Raw genomic sequence first — 23,424 nt, 5'->3', positions numbered from 1 at the left:
TAGGCAAAAGGGTTGCTTCTCAAACAGGTGTTGAAAAAAAATTCTGAAATGGTAAAACTGTTGTTACGAGATCTTGGCTTGCTCCGAGTCAAAGTGACATACTTTGTTTTGTTTGCAAATGTTTTTCAACTAAATGGAAGTACTTACATAAGGTTTTCTGACTGCATGTTATATAATTGAGAACTTCCTCAAAAGTCATTTGGGTTTCAAAGAGCAAAAGAAAGCAGGCCCACCTGGATTATACATAAATCAAAGAAGCACTGGACAGATAAACAGACCAGGAAGACTACCCAGTTGTATTTTAAAGGAAAATGTTAAATAGAACTGTATGTTAAACCAGAGTATTTCTGTTTTTTTAATTTTAAGCAAAAAGAATTTTATCTTTCCGAGATCACAGTATACCATGGTGTATTTCAAACAATGGAAGTTTCATGTATTACATCAAGCCAATTGCTGAATTTTATCTTTTTTTCCCATGAGACATGGAAATATGTCAAAATGAAAAACTCAGGTGTGACTCATTTATCCAAAAGTTTATGAAGAATTAATTAAAATCACATGAAAATATGTATATAATGAAACAGCATATTCAATAAATTAATCAGACAACAGATATGATTCCATTCTTGTAGATGCCACACCAGATGTAACAAATATTAATCAGATGGCAATTGTATGACACAGTTATAATGGAAAATCTTAAGAGCTATTTTTAACTTTTTTTGCCAGCTTGAAATCATCTTTCTGTTTTTCAGCAAAGTGCTTTCTGGATGATTACAGCCTGCCATTGAACATAGCCATGGTCTGTCTAAGGAAGCACTCCTACTGTGAACATGAGAACAAAGGAATGTAAATAAGACTTTAAAACTTAATAAGTTTGCACATATGCCAGATAAGACTCATTCCTTTCATTTCATCTGTATTTTGTCAAGTTGTATGTCATTGCAGTTTGTCCAGATGGACTGTATGTGTTAAATCTCTAACCACTACTAGTACCTCAGAATGGGGCTGTATTTGGACATAGGGTCTTTAGAAAGGTGATGAGGTGAAAATGAGGCTGTTAGGGTAGGCTTGAATCCAGTTTGACTGGTGTCCTTACAAGAGGTTAGAAGATACAAAGAGACCCAAGGAATGCATACCCAGGTGAAAAGAACACGTGAGGACAGTGAGAAGACGGACGCCTGCAAGCCGAGGAGGGAGGCCTCAAGAGAAACCAAGCCTGCCAACTTTATCTTGGACTTCCGGAACTGTGAGAAAATTTCTGTTGTTTAAGGTACCCAGTCTGGTATCGTGTTACGGCAGCCCTAGCAAACTAATACATATGCTAACTTGGATTTTTTTTTAAAGAAACTGAATGTATCCAGATGATCTGCCCCCTAAGGCTGTTCAGTTATTGCACTTCAAGGAAAAACCTGTATTTTCAAAGATTTGGAAAAGTGAGCCAAATCAAAATCCAGTTTCATTTTTGCAAATATTTGATACAGCCAGTAATGCCATTTTAACTGCAATTTGTATAAATGTTTGGAACAATAAAAATGCCTGGTTTGGACACATGTGAAGGTTATTTTCTTTTTGTCTTCTTTAAATTTATATATTCAACCACAGAAGGAAAACTCAATTAAAATTATAACAATGGGAAAGTGATAAAAATGATTGATTAAATCAACGGGAATTATTCTGACATAAAGCAATTTGTAACAAAAAGTTTTCAAGTTGTACCAAAAATCATAATTTTTTAAAGAAAAATAGATCCCTTTCAAACAGAAATAATAGGTTCTTTGATTATTTAGTAGTACAATTAATGAAGAGAATGATGCATAAAAATACATTGGGAAAAATATAAATTCCTAGCTGATATGACAAAATTCCAATATCATCCAAGATAACAAAAAATTCATAACACTCTAATAAACAAGTTCATCAGTTTTCCGTGACAAATTTATCGAGTGTTATCAATTCAAAGCCTATTTGAAATTAGTCCTGCCCTAGAAACTTGAAATGTCCAGAAATCTTATAGCCTATGCATAAAAGAAACTAGATCAAGGCTTTTCCAAATTAGAAAACAATCCCAAAAATTTATGAGACAGTATCAATAACAAAAAGATAGATAAAAACCACATACACTTATAAATTAAAAATAGACTATGAACTCATGGTTTAGAAAATCAAAATTAAATTTAAAAACACATAGAAATTAATGAAACTTGACCATATCAAAACTTGTAGAATGAAGTGAAATTGGCACTTTGAGGGAGTGTTATAGAAAAGAATAGAGATTGAAAATAAATGTGTTAAATGTCCAATTAATAAGTTAGAGGGAAAAAAAACACTTTAAGCCTTCAGGAAAGAAATAATAAATATAAGAGCAGGAATTAACAAATTAGAAAACAATTTTAAAAAAGAAGATCAACAAAACCAAAGTTAATTCTTTGAAAATTTTTAGTAAAAGGCCAATTTCTTATAAGATTGATCAAGGGAGAGAGAGAGGAAGAGACCAAGTGATCCACACTAGGATTGAAAAGTGAGTCATTACCTCTTGTACCCACAGACATTAAGAGTCTAGGGACAAGCTTATGTCAATATAAATTTGAAAATAAAGGCAAAGTGCACAAATTTGTTTAAAAATATATCCCAAAACTGACTCAAGAGAAATATATTATATAGAAATCTATTATAGATATGTAATAGGCAAATTTACCAAACTTTATGAAATGAATAATTCTAGTCTGATACAAACTTACACAGAAATGTAAAAAGAGGGAAAACTCAGGAATGCATTCTCTGACACATTTTAACTGATACTAAAACTAGAAAAGGATAGTACACAAAAAGAAAATTATAGCTCAATCTAATTTAGGAACATGATGCAAAAATTTTAAATAAAATATTAGCAAGCTGAATCTAGCATGTACAGAAAAACAAAATACACCATGACTAAGCTGTGTGTTTATCCAAAGAATGCAAGAGTAGTTTAATGTTCAAAAATCTATATGTCAATCACCACATAAAATATTAAAGGAGAAAACCATGTGATCATTTCAACAGTTGTAGAATAAAAATTGTTTAAATGTGTGACTCATTTCTTTTAATTGAAGTATAATTGATAAATAGTCTTATATTGGTTTCAATTATACAGCACAGTGATTCTACAGTTACCCACATTAATAAATCCTCACCCCAACTGGTACAGTTACTATCAGTCAACTGGAAGGTGTTGCAGAATCATTGACGATATTCTCCATGCTGTACTGCCATCCGCATGACCAACTTATATTACGATTGAGAATTTTTGTGCCCCTTTATTCTCCTCACCTTCCCCACCCACCCACTGCAACCCATTCCCCATGGTAACCACCAGACACTTCTTGCAGTCTATGAGTCTAATGCTATTTTGTTTTGTTTTTAGATTCCATAAATAAGTGAAACCATACGGTATTTTTCTTTCTCCACCTGGCTTATTTCACTAAGCATAATACTCTCTAGGTCCATCCACACTGTCGCAAATGGTAGGATTTCCTTCTTTTTTATGGCTGAATAGTATTTCATTGTGTATATGCACCACATCTCCTTTATCTATTCATCTTTTGATGGACACTCAGGTTGCTTTCATATCTTAGCCATTGTAAATAATGCATGATAAACATAGGGGTGCATATATCTTTTCAAACCAGGGATTTTGTTTTCTTCAGGTAAATTCCTAGCAGTGAAATTACTGGTTGAATGGTATTTCTATTTTTAGGTTTTTAAGGAAACTCCATACTGCTGTGCATAGTGGCTGCACCGATTTACATTCCCAGCAACAATGTAGGAGGGTTCCCTTTTCTCCACATCCTCACCAACACTTCTTGTTTCTTAATACATCACTCATTTTTTATTTTAAAAAATCCCTATCAAGTTAGACAGAAGAGAACTTTCTCACTTGATAAAGAATAACTGCCAAAACTTAGATGAACTATCATTTTAGATGGGGAACATTGAAAATACTCCCTATAAAATGAGGAACAATGTAAAAAAGATCCACTGCTATTCAACAATGTGTGGGATACCCTAAGCTGTGCACTAAGTCAAGAGAAAGAGATGAGAGGCAAGGGAAAGAAAGGAAGGAACACAACCAGTTATTTTTCACCGGTGATATACATTGACAGAAAACCCAAAAGGCTCTAAGAGACAAATTGTTGGAATTTGTCAAGGTGTTTGGCCAAAAAGTCAATACATAAAAGTCGGTTGCATTTAAATAAACAGCCACCAAGAGCAAATAGACTCTAAATGTCCATTTACAAGGGCAGCAAGTGCAAAAAGTTGCTTAAGAACGAATCTCACACACAAAAAAAGTGCAAAATTCTATGGCTAAATCGTGAAATTCTTTGAAAGACATTAAAAGAGAAATAAGAAAGCTCACCTATTAGTGAACTGAAAGATTCAGTACTCTAAATATGTCAGACTCCCTAAGTTGATCTATGGTTTCCATGCAGCACAATTAAAATTCTTATATTGCTGTTGGTGAACCGTGATGAACCGATTCCAAAATGCCTTTGCGGGGATGAACTTGCCCTGCAGATATTAAAACATTATGAAACCCTAATAGTTACGACAGTATTGTCTTAGTGCAAGAATAGACAGATCGACCAGTGGGACAGAATAGAGAGCTCAGAAACAGGATGTTTCATATACGGCAGAGGCTGCACTGCAGTTCTGGGGGGAAAAGATGAGACGGTCAATAAGCATATTAGGATAGCTGGTTATCTGTTTAAAAAAAAGTTAGATCCCTACTGTATTTGTCTGCTAGCGTTGCCATAACAAAATACCACAGACTGGGTGGCTTAGACCGCAGAAATTAATTTTCCTTACAGTTCTGGAGGCTCGATGTCCGAGATCAAGGTGCTGGCAGAGCTGGTTTCTGATGAGACCTCCCTCCTTGGCTTGCAGATGGTGCCTTCTCCCTGTGTCCTTACATGGCCTCTCCTCTGTGTGTGCACACTCTCCTGGTGTCTCTTCCTCTTCTTGTGAGGATATCAGTCCTATTAGATTAGGGCCCTGCCCTATGACTTCATTTACTCTTATTTACCTCCTTCAAGGCCCTCTCTCCACATGCAGTCATATTGTGGGGATAAGGCTTCAATATATGTGTTTGGAAGGGACCTAAGTCAGTCCAAATACCTATTCTATGCCATTAAAAGGCAAAAAATCTATTTTAGATTGATCAAGGACTTGAATGCAAAAGACACAACTTTAAAACTCACTGAAAGTGAACATAACATAGGAAGCAACCATTTTCAGGCGTTGGACATCAGCAGCACAGGAGAGCAATCCCTAAGAGAATGGAAATGAATAAAGTGAGCCTTGGAATTGCCCCAATTTAGTGCTTAAAGAAAGTTTCCAGGCTGCAGTGCAGGAAGGAGAAACCCAAACAGACTCTGGTGGCTCCCAGAGTAAAGGAAACAGAGCTGAGGATTCAGGGAGCCAGAATTTGCAGGACAGAGTTCACAGAGGACTGATGCAAAGAGATGAAGGACCCACATAAAGACACCTCTAGGAATCTGTGGAGATTTCCCTTTGAATCTTCAGCTGCTTCCTGTAGTTTGTGCATGTGCTGAGAGCCAGCAGGAAAAAAAACAACAGAAAGGAGCAGTTGTAATAATCTCCAGAGATTACACAAAGTTAAAGCAGCCAGCATGGAAAAACCTCATACTACACAGGGCAACCGAGTACTCAGGAAGGTATTGCTTCAGGAATAGGGCCAATTCACCCTAGTCTAAAGGCTGCTCTGGTCCCATCTAAAAAATATTAAAAGCAAGCTTTGAAAGATCAAACTGTTTCCAAGTAGCTTAACTGCACCCCAGAACAAAGTTCAAGAATACTAATAAAGACAGCCAGTGTGCACAGTATGAAATTCACAATATCTGGCATTCAGTCAAAATTTCCAGGCATGCAAAGGAGAAGAAAAATATGCCAAAGAAGAAAGAAAACATGGTCTATAATGAGGACAAAAATCACTCAATCAAAACAGACCCAGTGAAATGAATTATACAATTAGTGGATAAAGATGTTAAAGTGGCTATTGTAAATATACTCCATATGCTCTAGAAGGTAGAGGAAAACATGTGCATGATAAGAAGAGATATAAAAGAAAGAAAAAAAGAACCCAAATAAAATTGCTAGAGATGAAAAAATATAATATCTGAGATGAAATACACATTGGAGGGGATGAACAGAGACTAGACTCTCTGTTTTAAGAAAGGATTAGAAAATTTGAAGACATTTAAAGATACAGCAATTGAAACTATCTAAAATGAAACAGAGAGAGAAAAAAAGGCAAAAACCTCCCCCCAAAAACCCCCAAACCATCAGGGTGTGTGATAATGTGTAACTGAATCCCTATAGGAGAGGAGAGAGGAGAGAAAGGAGAACATAAAAGGGAACTGAAAAAACAATGGCTGAAATTGTTCCAGATTTCACAAAATATATTGGCAATTTATTCCAAACTTAATGAATATTATGTACAATTCAAGAAACACACTAACTGTCCATTGATAGACAAATGGATAAAGAAAAGATGGTACATAAATACAATGGAATATTATTCAACCATAAAAAAGGAAATCTTGCCATTTGCAACAACATGGATGGACTGTGAGGGCATTATACTAAATGAAATAAGTCAGAGAAAGACAAATACCACATGAGCTCACTATTATGTGAAATCTAAACAAAAACAAAAAACTGAGCTCATTAATACAGAGAATAAATTGGTGGTTGCCAGAGGCAGAGGGGGTAGCTGGGGGTCAAAAAGCACAAATCTCCAATCACAAAATAAATACGTCCTGGGGGTGTAATTTACAGGATGGTGGTTATAGTTAACAATACTGTATTGTATATTTTACAGTTGCTAAGAGAGTAAATCTTAAAAGTTCACATCACAAGAAAAAAATTTTGTAACTGCGGTGACAGATGTTAATTAGGCTTGTGGTGGTGATTGCCTCCAATATACACAAAAATCAACTCATTATGTTGTACATCTGAAATTAATGTAATGGTGTGTGTTGGTTATATCTCAATTTTTAAGAAAAAGAAATTCAGCAAAGGTTCTAGGGGACTCTTGAAGCCCTTCAAGATAGTCATTAGAAACTGCAAACACAGAGAACCTGATTTTTTTTAATGCATTCATAAAAAGGCAGCAGTTTATAGTTAACTGAGAGAGGAGAGTGCAAGCTACAAAACCGATTGGAGCTGAGAACCAAGAAGTGAACCAAATTAAATGACTTGTCCAATATGACACCAAATGTTAGCTGCAGAATTATCACTAGCATCTAATTTCCTTGATTCCCAGTCTAGAGTGTTTTCCAGTAAAGCAGGAAAAAAAACCTTATCCTTTTTTTTTTTCATAAATCCCTGTACCTTGGCAAACCATGGCGATTTCCCACTAAACACACTATTTGATCAAAACACCTATTTCAGAGAACAGCCATGAACATGTGGCTGTGTTTAGGGGATAAAGAATGCTCCGGTTTAACTGGAGTAGGAGGTTTGCTTGAGGAGCCGAGGGGAAGAAGAGAGGAGTAATGGTTCTTGTGCAATCCGGGGACCTGGGTCCCTTTCCAAGAGTCTGTGAGGTCAAACCTATTTCCCCATTCATACTCTGATGTTACTGACTTTTCATTCTTCTAAGGCTACCGTGGAATTTTCCAGAGGCTACATGACCTGTGATGTCACAACACATGGACTGCAGGAGCAGATAGGAGATTACAGCTGTCTTCTACTAAGTCAGACATTTGAGAGATTTACAAAAATTTGAAACAATGCCGCTCTCCTCACTAAATTTTTTGTTTGTTCTTGTAAAAAAATACCTATCTTTTCATAAAACATGGTATTTACATTAACATGTGATGGGTTTTTTAATTGTTATTTTTAGATGACAGTGCTTTGGAGTCCTCAATAATTTTTAAGGGTGAAAAGGGATCCTAACACAAAAGGGTTTGAGAATTGCTGTTATTTCTAGAACTATGTCGAAGAATGTGTCTTTGATGCATAGGCAGGGGCTTGTCACTGAAGAGTTTTAGCAGGGCTGCTCAGGGTTAGAGTCAGGTTTTTGGGAAGACTTACCTGGCAACTTGTGAGTAGATACACCATCAAGGGGGGAATGAAGATAAAACAATCGGAAGCCTATAAAAGTGCAGCTGAGAAGCAATGAGGTGGTAGGACTACATGGGAAAAGCAGGCAAAAAGAGCAGTAGACTTCATGGGAGAAGCAACTGGTGCGACTCAGGGGTCCCCAGGGAGGAAAGCGGCCAATATGTTCCCTAGTTGACTAAGAGAGGGGTGGTACCATTTACAGAAATAAGGAAGTCAGGAAGAGGACAATTTTTAGCTGGTATGAGTTTAAATGCTGATGTTAACCTTGAAGTAAAATTATGAATCTGACCAGCAGATAATTGCAAACATGGAAGTGGAGTTAGGGGGAGGTTCGTTCTAGGTGGACATGTGGACTTCAGGGCTGTTCTAAACTGTGGCAGGTGAAGACATTCCCTGGAGAGATACCAGGGAGACAGAGATAAGGGAAAAAAAAGCCCCAAGGGGCAGCAGTAGGGGAGGGGAGGCACAAGCTCAGAAGGCAAGAGGAAGAACTAGGATTTTGTAATGTCTCAAAAATCAGGAAGGTAGTGCTTCTAAAAGGAAAGAGAGTAGATGGTACCTAGAAGCCCATAAGGTGGGGGGTCTAAGAGAATTTCTGTGATTAAGAAATGTCTCAGGACCCTTCCAATATCATTTTGTTGGGATGGTGGATGTGCATCAGACCAGAAGGGACTGAGGAATGTGTGTGGATTGAGAAAGTCTGAAAAAGAAATCTGGAAGCAAGAGAAAAGAATGAAACAAGGTGGTAGTCTGGCCAGGGAATGGATAAACTCTCTGAGGATAAAGATATTCAGAGAAAGAACAGACATTCCAGATAAACTCACTGCCTGGCGTCAGAAAAAGGAAGCCTGAGAAAGAGGAAGTGTTGGTCAGTGTCTAGAAAATGAGGGTGGCTAGATTGTGAGAAAAAGAATGGGTAACAGGGTCAGGGAGAGCTGACTAGGAGCACCTGGATGGGGGAGGTCGGGCCACAGGAATTCTATTCCTGCCAAAGCAAAACCAAAATACAAAGAGCTTATAGGTACAGAAACCTGGAGTTTTTACAGTAGTAAACTTTCAACAGCAGTTTCCTCTGAAAAGTGGGACTCAGGGAGATTTTAGTTTGCATTTATTTTTCTACCTAGTTCAAAGGTTTCCAATTTTTTAATCATGAGCCTGTCTTATCTTTTATAATAAAGTTAACTTAATTACAAGTTAATTAGGACTTTAATTACAACTTCAATCTCTTGAGATTAAAAATATTCATACTTTTCAACAATCTGTGCCAAAGTGACCATTTCAAGCCACCCGTCCCTGAGGAATAGGGAGAATAAGGAGGTGCACTTATTACTGTCTTATTTATGCTTTAGCGTGTCTTCATGCACATAAACCTTTCTATAATTTAAAAAATTGGATACTTACAAAATATCATCACAAAGAGGAAAAGCAAATAATGGGTGTTGTATTCTGTGGTGTTCAAAGCTTAGTACTGGGTCAAGGACACAAAGTCCCTGCCCTTGGAGAGCAGAGAGATAGGACATTATGCAAAATAGCTTGTAAGCCCCAACCCAACGCCATGGGACAAATTATTAGGCTATCAGAACTAGTAAGAAAAAAGTAATTTGAGGCTTCCAAGAACAGTGTCAGTAGGTTACTGGGAACACCAGGTTTTCGAAGTTAAGGAAAGACTGGATGCTGATAAAAACAAAGCATCAAGTGTAGACCAGTCATCTGAAATCACTGCTGGAACAGAAAGCTTTTTATAGTCATGTGGTTAGGAGCATGTGCTCTGGAGCCAAAATGCTTGCGTATGAGTTCTGGCTCCATCACTTGCATGTTGCATTGTCTTGGGCAAATTACTTATCCTTAAATGGGGATAACTATACTATTTGCCACATAGTTTCATCAGAATTAACTACAAGGCTAGCATGTAAAGTATTTAGCAGAGTGCCTCATGTATGGTCAGCACTCAATAAATATTAGTCGTTATCATTATTCAAGGTATGTCTCTATCACATATATAAATGTAGTAACCTTAAGCCTCTAAGGATTCAGTTAATACATACAGCCTCCTTTAATTGTTTATGCTAACAGTAAAATAACATAACATGAATATATAAATTCATTACCAGTAAATAGTTATTGAGAACACAATGCCTGCACATGTACTAGGATAAGAAAATGAATGAGAAATTATCCTTTCCTTACATGCTAATTGGCAAACAAAATATGAAAAGATACAGAGCAACACAGGTCAGCCTGTGCCATGTTCCAAATACATGATTCAGACCAAAGTGGTTCTGGAGTTTGTAAGTTAGGGAAATCGCTGAGGACAGGAACAATTAGGAAAGACATTGCAAAGAAAAGATTTGAATGAGCCTGAAGAATAGGTAAGACTTAAGGCAGAGAGGAAAGGGTATCTTAAGAGGGAAATGTGATGAGCAGAAGCTAGAAACAAAGTGGTGCCTGATCTAAATGCAGCACCAGGTCCTATATTGTATCCTGGAACAAGGGACGTTGGCAGGAAAACTGGTATTTGTTAACAGTAATATGTTGTTTTCTTAATTATGACAAAAGTGCCATGATAACATAAGATATTAACATTAAGGGAAACTGGGAGAGGAGTATAGATCTCCCTTGACTTACAGTGGGGTTGCAGCAATACAAACAACACACGAACATTTTCTCTTTAGTATCTTCCTCAATTATGAAAATGCTCATTCTTGGTAAAACTACCAGATGTTAAGGGGTGAAGCAAAGGTCTAATTAACTGTTGCCCCCGTGAGCATTCAAGCCCTGAATAATGATTATTGGCTTCACTCAACAGCCAGTCTTCAATGCAGACCTTTCCTTATGAGAAGTTAGTGATGCAGGGAGGTGCCACTTCTTTTACTGTATAGTCAAGAACAGTCTCTTTGAGGCATTGCTTCACTTAGAGAATCATTTAAAAGACCCTCCAAGTTATGAAAATTTCAGGCAAATAGGCAACCCTTACCTGTGATAGTTTGTGTGTAGGTGTAAATCTAGGGTGCAAAATGAGCGTGTGTTTGTTCCTTAGCCACATCTTCCTTTCCCCTTGATGGCCAACATCAAGGGTGCCTTGCTGGGACCTGCTGAGATGGTCCCATGGCAGGGAAAGATGCCACAGCAGGCCAGACAAGGCTTCATGGGAAAGACTTATGCCAGAATGACAGGAGGCTGCGCTGGGTTCTCGTCCAGCTGTGGCCCACCTGGCACTGTGCTAAGTATTAGGGGAAATGGCTGAGCATGTGAGTGTGATCTAAGAGATGTGGCCTCAGAGCTCAGCAGGGATACTGCTGGGATGGTGGGAAGAAAAGAGCTGATGCAAAAGAGAGTATCGTAGCAACCATGAACAAATTTCCTGGCATCAGAATGTGCAGGACCCACCTGGAACCTCATATGGCAGAGACCCAAGCCACAGCGTTAGTGGACTGGTCACACTTCCTGGTTTTCTCTTTCTTCCTGAATTTTTGCAGTGAGACGAATCTCTTTTGAACTGAGTAAGTCCCTAGTGTTCCTGCCAAAGGAGGTTGTTTGCAGGAAGCCTTGGGAAACAAGTGAACTTCCTATCACTAAAAGCAGGTGGGTGCTGGAGCAATAGACTGAATAAATAAATGTGAAGTGGTTATGTTTGTACCCCAAGCTAGTAACGTGGATCATTCCAGATGCATTATTGACATGAATTTCAATGAAGTGAGTCATTTCCCTTATGTTCTTTCTTAAAATTTCTCAAATGTATTCCCACAGCACCTGCAGTTAAGTGCAATGTTTCTGGGAATATAAGAAGCAAAGTATGCAGCCTATCTATGAGAAAAATAGACCCAGAGGGTAATGGTGAGAGCTTTGAGAATGCGACTCTGCCTGTGCTGTTCTGGGTCTTGGTACTGCTTCTTACATACTACAGGCTGCCTGCTTGAAACCGTTTCACAGGACATTTGCAGGATCCGTGAGGATGACTGTTCCATGAAATCAGGAATTCTGCATTGCTTGTGGACTCTGTAAATATCTATTGAACAAACAGATTAATCTGGAAGCTAACAGATTAATGCAAGAATCCAGACATTACATTGTAGATTGAAGACTGATGAGGATTAATTTCTATCCGTTGAAAACACTGCTAGAAAGAGAGAATTTTCCTGGGAGAATATTGGAGCAAGGAAGGAACGCATTCATACAGATACCCTGGGGAGAAAGCTTGTGTGATGGAGTGCTGCAATCTAGGGGCCTTTAAGCTAAACTGAGCCAAAGAACATTTGCTTGCTGAGTATCCCTACCTAAAGGAAATAGAGAACTTCAAAGAAGGGGAAGTAAATCTTGGTTTTCTGGGCCTGATGCCAGATATTCTAGCACATCAAAGATGACAGACAAAGGAGACAACCCTTTAAGACCTATTCCAGATTGTATATTTCCCTCCCTCTGTGCGTTAGCTGGCATTGAATAATGTGTGTCCAGGAAGTAATAAAGAATATGGGGAAAGAAGTTTTCTGCTGTTCTCTCTATAATTTTAGGAGCCCACTGTCAGGGAGGTCTGCGGTCTAAGTCGCACTGTGATGTCTAGACTGAGAGAGAAGAAACATAAGGTGGTAAGACATACCTTATCTAAGGATTCTTGCGGCTAAGCATGAACTAATAGTCTGAATCCCCCACAGTGAAACTGAAGAGGTCAGGGTAGCCTCTACTTACTTACTGGGAAAGAAGACTATTTTATCTTTAATTTAAAAAAATTGTTTTGCTGGCAGAAAACTATTGTTGCAGGTTTTCTGAGACTTAGTGCCATGTATTTTTACTTAGGCTAATATTAAGAATGATCTATCAAATCCACTGTATTTTGCTACTTGTAGTGTGGGAAAAGTTTTGAAAAGGTAGAATTTTACAAAGGTACAGGGTCTCTCTGCCCAGAAAAGTTTATAGCTCATTCAGACAAAATGGAGAGGTTTTCCATAAAAGTGAGAGTGTCAAAGCATAGGAGTTGGATATTACAGGCTCCAGAAATCTTGAACAGGGAAAACAAACCCATTTAGGAAAGATACTCATGCAGGGCTACGTTCTTCTGCTGTGAAAGTAGAAGTAAAAGTTAGTGGGCAATAACGTCTTACAGTATATATGCATTTTCTTGTTAAGGAAAGGCCCATTTAAATGTGTGAAAAGCAATTTTGCAAAAGAACAAATTGGCAGTGAGATTGTTCTACACTATTAGTCCACTCATGGAGCCTTCTGTCTGAATTGAAATTAACATCTGAGAAATTGATCTATTTACAAATATGTATTGAGCTCCTATTAGGTGGCAGATCCTATGCTAGGTACTGAAACACATTGCTGACTAACTCCCAGGCCCTTGCCCTCAAGCAGTTATAATCTAGTGAGGAGATGTACACACAAAAATAATTCATAAACATAGGCAACACTGAGCTCTTACCAAATGCCAGCCAGCACTATATATATTCTCATACTTTCATAATGTAGGAGCTATTAATCCATTTTATAGGTTAAGAAGTGAATAGTATGAATTTCTTTCCCAAATTCACATCACTAATGAGGCTCCAGAGTTTATATGTGGCATATACAATGATGGGCATGCAGATGATGGGCACAAAAATGATGGACATATGCACAGTATTATAAAATCACAGTAGGGCTTTTGACTGGGGTGGAGATAACAAGGAGGGAAATCTTAGAGGAAGTCAGACCAGAATTAAGCCCTAAAAGATGTTCAGGCATTAAGTTCATGGCTGAGATGAGCTGAGGGAGGCCAGAAGGCATGTGTACCTCTCCCTGGAGTGGGCTTTTTCCAGTATTCAGGGAGATTTACTGAATCTGGGGTAATGATGAAGGTACATCTTACCACCTCTAAGCTGGGAAATGACCTGGCCAGACCTGCATTTTAGATCGATCTCTCTGATGGTTTTTTAAAGCAGTGCATTTCAAACTTTAGCATGTGCATGAGCATCACTTTGAGGGCTTTTAAAACATATTTCTAGGCCCCATTCAGTGAGGTGCCCATTCAGTAGGCTTGGTGTGAGCCCTAAGGGTTTGCATTCCCAGCAAATTCCAGGTGATGCTTCTTTGGCTGCAGAGACAACATTTTGAGGGCCACTGTTGTGGCAGATGTACTTGAAGGCCTCTAGGCTGGACACTTCTTAGAAGGCTATATCAGTAATTCAGGAAAGAGAAAAGGAACATCTACAACTAAAATGTAAGCTCTATTAAGAGCAGGATTTTTTCCATTTTATTTAATGCCGTGTTTCTAGCACCAAGATTAAAGCCTAGCAGATAGTAGGTGCTAAATAAACATTTGCTGAATGAAAAAATTAATAACAGATTCAAGAAACACTCAGGAGAGAAAATTAACACTACCTGATGATATAGGAAGTGAGATTTTAAAAAAAACATCAAGACTGACTTCCAGGTTTTGAGCTTGAATGACTATGCGTGATGCCACTAATGGGGGCAGATGTCCCAGAATGAAGGGCAAATTCAGCGTGAAGATGAAGATCGGTTTTTTTTTAAGGATGCCTTTAAAGGAAGTCTGAGATTGCAAGGAGATGGAAGATCAGTTTTGGATATATTGCATTTAAAGGATGCCTGAGATTCCCTGGAGATCAAATCACTGGATGGTTGGTTGTGAGATGTGGATGGCTGGGAGTGAGACCTGGGCCAGAGATACCAGTTTGGAAACCAATGGCAGGTAGCAAGGTGGTAGGTAGAGCCGTAAGGTTGCTGGCTGAAATCACGCAAGGGGAGGAGGTACCAGTGAGAAGAGCAATGGGCTGAAAATGAAATGCCAGGTCATATGGAACAGGCAGAGAAGGAGAAGCACATGCCAGAAAAAGGAAATGGTCAGGGAGGTAGGAGAAAAACTGGGTAAGTGCACTGTTATGGGAGCCGAGGGTTTTATTTGTGTGTTTTACCCTTAATTATATGAAATTGAACACATAAATAAAAAGAAGCCATCAATAATTGGCAACCATGGCCAATCTCCTTTTCCTTATGTTTCCATTCATTCCCTCCTGCCAACTGAATTGTATTATTTTTTAAGCAATGTAAACATCATGATGGTCCACCAGCAAATATTTCATTAGCTGTTTCTAAAAGATAAGAACTCTTCTGAAAAAATATATCACAACAATATCATCAGTTCAACACAGAAACTTAACAATTCCATAATATCATCAAATTTTCAGTCAATATCCAAATTTTCCCAGTTGTGTCATGTTTTTTCTAACTTTTGGTTGAAGCAGAAGCCAAATAAGGTCTACATAATTGCATTTCACTAGTATGTCTGTTAGATATCTTAATAGTTTTCCTACCTTCTTTTTTTCTTGGCTGTTACCTTATTGAAGAAACTGGGTCTCATAGAAGGTCCACATTCTGGACTTTGCTGAACTGTCCCTATTGTGTCATTTAATGTATTTTTCTCTCTACTATATTTCCTTTATGTAGGTCATTTAAATCTAGAGGTGAGGCTTGATCGATTCAGTTTCCATTTTTTTGGCCAGAATGCCTTCACAGGATGTATTGTGCACTTCTGGTAATCTCTCCCCTGGTGAGATAGCAGCCACTAATGATCATCATATACACCCATTATTTGATTAGAAATTACAATACAGTCCCTTTCTGATTCTGTCATTCCTTTTCACCTACTCCTTTTTTCATTTGTTAACTGGAATATATTATAAAGAGAAACTTTCCCATATTAACTATTTGGTTGCAGTCATATAAGAAAGGTAGAATAAATGCTCCATCTTTTCTTTTTATTTGCCAGAGTTCAATATATAGTAAGTTGGTACTGTAGCATCTAATGTGACAAAATAAGGGATGTTTCTGAAGGATTATCATAAAGTCACAAATTTAAATATTTTAAATGTGTTCCAATCTATTGAAATTATGATCATTATTATTGATGTAAAAATTGAGTTCCATCTGTCTGACTTCTGGGTTTGGCTCTTAGATGTCTCCACCCTCAAGAAGGACGCAGGTGTTATTTACTATTTTCTGACCGCCTCCAAAGAAGATGGTGCTCAAATGTGGTTTATTCAGTTGTGTATCTAAGCTGTGTAGAGTGACTACTACTCATCATTGTTTTTATTTTCAAATAAGATTCTTTGTCAGAACTGCTACACTTGGAAAACATTAGCTAAAGTAAATCAAATAAAGCAAGATTTTTAAAAGAAAAGTCTTTGGGGCAAAAAAAGAATTTACTATCTTTGTTTATGGCATTAAAGTTGATAAAGCAGCACTAGAAATTCCTGTCATAAAAAATACCATTCAAAGAAATAAAAAGTTAAAGGAAAGTTTAATGCAAAATTTCAAAAGCTTCTTTTGGCTGGTCTTGTCTTTTTATCACAAAAAGGAAAAAAGAAAAACTTAAGGTGCATTTTGCAACCCTAATTTACATGTGACTTTGTTTCTGGTGTTCATTTCTAAATACTCTAAATACTGTTTTGGAGGCAAAACCCCTTAGGCAGGTTCACCAGTCCTTGAGATTTACTTCTCAGTTTGGGGCTTAGCTCCTGAAATCATTCTTCTTATTGCTTCCCTTCAAACCAAAGGCAAGCCAGTAATATTGTAATAACTGTGGTGGCAGATGGTAATTACACTTATCTTGGTGAGTGTTTCATAATGTTGTAAATGTCAAATCACTGTGTTGTATACCTGAAACTAATATAATATTATATGTCAACTACATGTCAATAGACATTTTTTTTAAAACAGTGGGAATGGATTCTTTGTCCCTACCAGTGCTGTCCTTTTAAATGTCTATTTGAGTTCAAAGAAAAGTGAAAAAGACCTTCCTAGTCTTTAGGTAGCAGAAAAGACCTACATAGTCTCCTCCTTAAGAGTGAAAACCCATTGATTGCTTTTTTATAACCAGGAAGAGAAAATGTCCCACTTTACTTTTTTTCCCAGGAATTAATTTTGGAAGAAGAAATTATTTTATATTAAAATGCCTCAGTAAAACTTACTACCAAAGAATGACTTGCACATTCTCTGGGCAAACACTAAAACCCAATCTAAATAGATATACCTAACATCTTTATGGAAAAAAGAGGGAGATTATTAACATACCAAGTACTTCAAAAGATTACCGTCCTAAAGCATTCACAAGTCTAACCATTGTCATCAGAAATGATGGCAAATGTAATGAGGCAAAATGAAAAACCTTCTGTGGCAGAGACCCCTAGTTCCCTATCCAGTATTCAATGGTGTGCTGGTAAATGTTTCACAACTGGCTCTTAAAAAAAAAAAAAAAAGGCCTTAATTTGTGGTGTTTGCCAATTTTTGTGATATAAAGATACCCACTGTGGCCAGTTTCAGCCTACCAATATGTTTAAAAACCAGCTTGTAAAAAAACCTGAAAATTTAACCATTGGCTCTCACAAGCCAGTAAAAGCCATTTGGGACACATCACTGAACTCATCCTCCCCTTTTTCATTACTAGCAGAAATTTCATTTTGTTGCACCAATTCTCCAAGATTAAAATAAAAAAATGATATTTCTCAGCCATCCTTCAAACAGAGGAGGCCACATGACAGTATTTACTAGTGATAAATAAATAGGCAGTTGTCATGGTAGTAGTAGTGATGGCCTACCACAGATGGTGTTGGTGATGGTGTGTTCCTGAATGGGGTTTCAGACTTAGGTTACCTCGTTAGTCCTTGTCCTTTTCTTTTTACTGCCTGTGATGCAGATGTGATGACTAGAGCTGCAGCAACTATTTTATAATCAAAGATGAGGGAAAGGACAAGAAAATCACAGAGATCTTGGCCCTGACATCTTCGAGTTGCCTCACCACCCTGGGAATTACTATTTCTGATCTTCTTTATACAAGAGACAAAATAAATTCCTTATTGCCTAAGCCATTGTCATCTGTGTTTTGTGTTAAAAGCAGCCAAAGCTAATCCTTTAACTTGGACAAACTTGCCAATGGATGCAGACTTCATGAAGAGAAATTGCTACTAGAAGTAAAACTGTTCAAGAATTTTTTCTGGAAATCAAATAGTTGTCAAAACTTTTAAAAATTGACCAATCCACCAAATATTTTGTTGGCATGAGTCTACAAAAAGTACTTGACTTTGGAGGCAGAAATTTTAAGCACAGGACTATGAACATTAAGTGAAAAGAATATTGACTACCTTTATTGAACACATAAAATATATTAGATACCATGTTAAGCACTGCAGATGCATCAGCATAGCTGTGTGACCTTGGGCAAGTCACTTAACATCTTGCTGTTTCATTTTCCTCATTTACTAAATGCAGATAACATAACAATAGCATCATAGGATTATTTTGAAGGATACAGAAGTTAGTAACATATGTAACATACTTAAAAACAATACCTGGCAAATAGTAAGCACTAAATAAGTGTTAGTGATTGTTATCATCATTATTGTTATTTCCTGCAAATAAAATATATCCCACAAATAAAAAAAATTATTATCATCAGTAGGTACTGATATTGTCAGAAGATGAAGATAATGGCATCTATCCCATAGGGAGGTTCTGAGACTTAAAAGATGATGCCTCTCAAGTGTTTAACATTGTAGCATTGCAGTAAATGCTCAGTAAACCAGAGCTATTTTGAGTTTGATATATAGCAACACTTGGAAGAGGTTCTTCTAGAGAGATTTGTGCCAAAATATTATGTTAGTGAGGAGAAAAAACTGGTCTTCTGTGGAAGAGAAGGCTAGTCATTACATGTGCTTCTCTATAATATATTTATGCAGCCTGTGATATATGATTAATGGGTCAAAGGATGAGTGATATGTGACATGCAATACCTACAAACCAACTGTATGAGGCACAGCACAAAGAAGGGAACAGAGGAGACCTAGGGCTGAGGCTTCGGTATGGAAGAGAGAGAACTCTGAATTAGGAGATCCACAATTGGACCTGATTCTGCCATTTACTAGTTTTTTGGCTTTGGGCAAATAACTTAATTTTTCTAGACCTCATTTCCCTCATTTGTTAAAATAAGAATTTTGAACTCAAAAAATCCATCCATCTCAGCTTTAAAAGCAATCTTGTTTATTTTAAAATCTAGGAGATGATGTTGGACCTTAAGGAACAGGTTGAATTTTGAAAACTGGAGATGCTAGGATCATACACTAAATAGGAACAAAGGATATAGACTTCCCACGCTGTGGGGGGAATACCATTGGAAATTTGCCAGGGTTTTCATGGGAGTATGAAGAAGACCAGGCAGGAAATGTGGGTGGAGGTCCTAATTTAAAGAACCTTGGGTACCAGGCCTTGGAGTTAGAAGTTCATTGGGAGGCACTGCTAAAATATTGAACTTTGCTGAGCAGGGGATGACATGACAAAACCATTCCCCTTAGGAGATTATTTCAGCCATGAGAATGATATGAGGGTCACCCAAGACATGGTAACATGAGTCAAAGTAATTGTAGGCATGGGAAAGGAAGGACACGAGAGAGTTTGAAGAAGGGTATGAGTATTTATGGAAGGAACGAACCCATGCAAATGCCTCCCATGGAAACATCTCCCTGTAGGACTTACCTGGAATGGAGTAGACACGACAGTTTAGCAGTTTAGTGCAAGGCCATTCTTGGCGCAAACTGGGGTCTGAACATTTGTTCGGTGAATTTGGAAGCAACAGTTTGAACAATAGGTAGTGAACTCGTAAAATTAGGGATCACCTTTCATTAATAATAGGTGAATTAATGGAAGTTAGATGAGCAAAGAGAATGCTGTCAATATATTACATTTTAGGAGTTCAGTAGCACTAGTATTCAGGTTTTTGGAATAACAACATTAAAATTCCGTGTGACAGGAAAATGGGGGAAGGAATAGTCCTCAGAAGCCTGTGTCTGTATGCTGCAAATACTACATACCCCCCCCAACTGGAAATGTGGTCCCACAGAATAATTCTGTTAAGCAAAGATTACTGGATGTCCCACAGACTTCAGAAACTGTGGAAATTCATGCAAAGTTCTCCAAATAGTTACCAGAAATTTTTCACATAGAACTTGGAGTATACAGACTATTAGGAAATGCTTAGAAAAACAGCTACCAACTTTTTGCAAATTTCTAGAATTTATTATTAAATCTGAAATTTGGACTTGAGAATGAGGGTGATCATGAAGAACTATTATCGTGAAGTGTGCTCTACTTTAAGGGAAACACCAACTGACTGTTCACAGTAGTTTGATGAGAGATTTATTCTTTCAGCAAATAGTTGAGTGTCTATTACGATAGTTCTGTGCCAGTTTGGGGCATGTGGTGGGGAACAAACAAGATGCAGTTCCCACCTCATATTACTTAGAAGGCTGGTCAGGTCTTCCCATAGATATTCAACAATATGCCTAAACATATTTATAACTACAAACAGCTGAAAGTTCTTCGGAGGAGAATGGGTAATGAGACGTAAGGGATGTCAACATCAAAAATTCATAATTTGCTCTGTTTTCCCCACCACAGTTATTGCTGGAATATTCCTTTTTAATGTGAAGAATACCACCCCAGTGATCCTTAGAGGGCTCAATTCCAGGGAAACAGATTCACTTAAATCAGTAAGGAGCTGATAAACAAACCCTACATTATATTTATTTTTCTATTGAGTAGAGCCATCTTTTAAAATAAATTTTTGGGGTTCGTTTTTGTATATATAAAATTTGGAATAAATTTTAAGGGTTCTCATTACTGTAAATGGTAAGTAGTCAGTTTTTAAAAATAGCTTAATTGATTTGCTTTCAGTTCCTCAATACCTCCTTCTCTGTGAGGACCTTGTCTTCCTCCCTACCTCAGCTGCCCACTTTCTCTGGTCACGCTGCCAGATCTTGGCATTACCCCAGCACCAGGATTTTAGCGTTCCCTTCTCAGACTGTTCTCCAGTTTTCAGGGGTGGTTCCCAACCCCAGCAATGCTTAGACCCCACTGGGACCTTCAGTGCATTAATCCTGTCACCTTTCCATTGCCCTCTGCTCCTTTACACCCTCACCTCCCTCTTTATCACAGTCCCCTATGGTCCTCCCCCTGCCTACACCCGCTGCTCTCTAACCTTCTTTACCTCCATCACACCCACCTGAAAAACCCCAGTTCTGTGCCCCTAGGCTGATGAGGTTGGAGAAAAATCCCCAGCCATGCTGACTGGTCTTGCTTTGAATTCATGACCATTAACCTCAAATGGGCACTTAATAGCATTGCCTGGCAATCCTACCACATTTCCGTAGTTCATTTGCTTTCAGACTCTCCCAGAAGATAACCGTCTCACCTCTGCTCCTCTGTCTTCCAACTTCCAACGTCTCTTCCACGCTCACCATTCTCAGGAAGTAGGGTTCATGGCTATTTCACCAACATAAGAGAAGCAGTGAGAAGAGAACATCCCTGTGCTCCCACCTTGCCAGCTGCCAGCCCGTGGGTGCCTGGACCCCTGCACCCTGCCTTCCCTCCTGTGGCCAGCTTCTCCCAGCTTTGCACTAGCCTCGGGGCCCCTCCTTGAATGGGTGAAGCAGATTAGTTTCAGGGTCTTTGCTCTTGTTCTTTCTTCTGCTTTGGAGGTTGGAAACCTTACCTCACCCCCGCCCCCACGCCGATCATGTGACATGCCCCCTCTCTTCCTTCAGGACATCTTGGCAGTGAGGTTTAGTCTGCCCCTGTGGAAATAGCCACCACCCCAGGCACAAACCTCTTATCCCGCTCTTCCAACCCATGTACCACCACCCAGCATATTTGTGTATTTATTTATTATTTGTCTTCCTTGATGAGACAGATATTTACCCATTTCGTTTGCCACCTATCCCCTGTGACTACAACCGGGCTTGTTTCATTCATTCATTCATCCATTCATTCATCAGGTTTTTAATGATCTCCTATCAGTGCCAGACACTGCTCTAGGCATTGAGAGGATAGCGATGACAAGAACAAACCCTAAATCCCACTCTTTTGGCTAAGTAAATTGTTAGGTAGTGATAAGTGAAACATTCACAGCCCAGCAGGGGCCATAGAATGTGTGCGTTTGGGAGGGGTGGGTGAAATTTTATCTGGAGTGGCCAGGGTAGGCTTCCTTGAAAGGGGAACCTTACAGTGAAGACCTGAGGCGGGTGGGGAGCCGGCCACGTAGACCCTTGTGGGAAGGGCTTTCCAGAGAGGAAACAGCTAGGGCAGAGGCCGTGAGGTGGGAGTGTGCCCAGGTTATTTCAGGACTTGTGTGGAGGCCAGGGAGACCCGAGGAAGTTAGCAAGGGAGAGTAGGAGACCAGGTCAGAGTGGTAAAGGAGGACAGGAAGGAAAGCTCATGTAGGGTCTTCTGCACATTTGGGGAACTTTCATTTTGAGTGAAATAGGGAGCAAAGGAAGGATTATTTTTGATATGTGATATGGATATATAACCATACTCAAGTTTTCACAACTGCCCTAATAATGTCCTGTAAAAAAAGTATCCAGTTTTTATTACCATTTGTGCAAGGGGCAAAATCAAATTTCAGAACATGTGTAGTTCAATAATTATCATTTGGGGCTCCTAGAACTTCACAAAGAAAGGTCATCTCTTGGTTAAAAAATACAGTTTTGTAATGTCATTTTATAGCTTACCTCCCCAATCCTGGATTTAATCAAGGATCATACACTGCATTTAGTTGTCATGCCTTTTTAAAAGACAGTTTTGTTGAAATAAAATTCACATACCATATAATTTACCCACTTAAAGTGTACGCTTCAGTGGCTTTCAGTATGTCGAGTTGTGCAACCATCACCACAAACTAAGCTTAGAACTTTTCATCATCCCCCCAAAAAACCCGAAGACATTGAGCTATCAAACTCCTCCTACTCCCTTCCCACCCCACCCCCAAATTTCCCATTCCTCCAAACATAGGCAGGCACCATTCTACTTGCTGTCTGTATAGATTTGCCTCTTCTGGATATTTCATATGAACAGAAGCATACAAATATGTGCCTTTTGAGTCTGGCTGCTTTCACTTAGCATTACGTTTTCAAGGTTCATCCATGCAGCACATGTCCGTACTTCATTCTTTTTATGACTCAGTAATGTTCCATTGTATGGATAGCACATTCTATTTATCAAGGGTTTTGAGGAGGGTTTTGAGGAGACGAGTGACCTGATCGGAGTGGCACTTAACAACGCTCACTCTAGCTGTTGTTCCAAGGAAACAGAGAATGGTGAACTGTATCAAATGCTGCTTTTAGGGAAAATAAGATGAGCCCAGAGAATTGGCCAGTGAATGCTCAAATAGTTCAATGAGGAAACTGGCAGAAATACTCTTATAATTTTTAAACCATATTTTACCTGTTTTATGGGATTTGTTGCATTTCCTTT

Source organism: Manis javanica, chromosome 3 (genome assembly GCF_040802235.1).
Source record: "Manis javanica isolate MJ-LG chromosome 3, MJ_LKY, whole genome shotgun sequence".
In the NCBI taxonomy this organism is placed as follows: domain Eukaryota; kingdom Metazoa; phylum Chordata; class Mammalia; order Pholidota; family Manidae; genus Manis; species Manis javanica.
The sequence above is the reverse complement of the archived record's forward strand: the minus strand, read 5'-3'. Positions refer to the sequence as shown.